The sequence below is a fragment of the Phacochoerus africanus genome, chromosome 2, assembly GCF_016906955.1.
Source record: "Phacochoerus africanus isolate WHEZ1 chromosome 2, ROS_Pafr_v1, whole genome shotgun sequence".
NCBI lineage: Eukaryota > Metazoa > Chordata > Mammalia > Artiodactyla > Suidae > Phacochoerus > Phacochoerus africanus.
Genome location: NC_062545.1, coordinates 127640016 through 127641893, shown reverse-complemented (window position 1 = coordinate 127641893; position 1878 = coordinate 127640016).

The window sequence follows — 1878 nt, the reverse complement described above, 5'->3', positions numbered from 1 at the left end:
CTCACACACACTTATCTAAAGTTCTTCTTGGTTCTGTGGTCCCTGTGTCTGCGTGATCCCTCGCTGGGCCAGTAGGAAGGGTGGGTGGGAGGCTCCCTGTGCTCACACTATGCCAACAGTGGCCACCAAGCCTCTATGTCCATCTGTCCATTTAGGGGGGATGGCCACATGGCCCAGTGTCCTTAGGAGAAGCTATCCTCAGGCCATGGCTTGGAGTCAAAGGAATGGTCAGTGATGGAGGTGCCTTGATGCAGCTTCTCCAGCAAGAACTTCATCTCATCCAGGAGTTCCATGAAAGCTGGCAGGATCTGCCTCCACTTGTGCACCCTGACACTGTGGAACTGCTTTTGCAGGGCGAGGATCTTTGCTCACTCCATGATCATCTGAGAGAACTTGCCCTTTGTCAGGAAAAGACAACACCAGGACTCCAACATATGGACTATCCTCTCCAGGGACCAGAGGATGTTGATGGCAATGAGGACAATGTTGATGGGAACCAGGGCACTGGGGATGCCTGCCCCAGGGCTCTGGCCCATGAAAGTTTCCAAGAAGTGGGATCTGAGGGAGCCTGAGTTGTGCATGCCAGCCCAGGTGCAGTGGTCAGGGTCTGGGTGGTAGGGCCTGTCACCATGACCTCTCCAGCTCAGGGGCCATTTTTGCCTGTACAGGCAAGATGGAAACTCCTGGGTATCTTTCCTGCTTTCATCAGAGACAGCTTATTGGCCATGGCGAGTTCTCACTCCAGGTGGTCGAAGTCATCCTCTATTAAGCCAAAGCAACTTTACCTCATTCTGTTGATCAGTTACTGCTACCCAAAGGAAACTCTTTTTGCCTACTCATCTATGAGCATAAAAAGTCTAAAGTGCTCAGGTGTCAACTGTATGTTATATTGTGATGGATTCTTGCTCAGGTCCCTGACACAAGGGAATCTTTGTTGGTCTTGCAAAGCTAATCATGCAAAGCCGAAAAATATGGGGACGAAAGGCACAAAGTCCTCCAGGGAGTCATTGGAATCATTGTAAGCAGAGCCATTCCTGCTTTTGATTTTCGGCTCCAGGGCCTATATAATCTTCCTGTTTGGGATACTGTGTCAAAAACAGGCATTGAATCCTCTTAATATTGCCTCTGAGCTATTGCTTCAGTTCACATCCAGCAGACCATTCCAATACTTGATTAGATTGGCAGATTTGAGTGGTACAGGATGTGATATGATCCATGGATCCTATGGATGTGAACCCACTCCCACACTTCTGCTATGAAGTGTGACCCTTGACCAGATGCTTTGTTTTATGGGATTCCATGATTATGGATCAGGTACTCTGTATATTTCTGGACACTGATGCTGGCTGGAGGCTCTGTGGGCTGCAAGATCTAATTTACCTAGTCATATGAGAAGAAATCAATAATTGTTTCCGGAATGGCAGTGGCTTACTTTGGTCAACTTGTTACCAATTGTCCCATTGGTCTCCTCAGGGAATAATGCCATATTAAAGGCTCAGCTTAATTTTACTATCAGGTTGAACATGTGTACTGCAGAAATTATATGACTCTTGATAAGTGGAAATCTATACTAATGGGTCCAAGTATAACATCTTTGTTTGCCACAATGGTCTTTTAACTTACATTCCTATCATAGCAGTATTGAGTGGCTGCTGAAAAAAGCTAAGTGATAGTGACTGGATGAGTTATTTTTTCTGATTGTTTAGTGCCTCTTCTAAGGTGAATGTTTTATGGTGGGCATAATTACGTCATGTGAAAAATTTTGTGCCCATTCCTATTTGTCCATTGGCATGATTCTATTCTAGGCCTCATTTTCTTTGATCTTACAATATTTTTTCTACATATATTCTAACCTTTAGCCACTTCACCTTTCACACA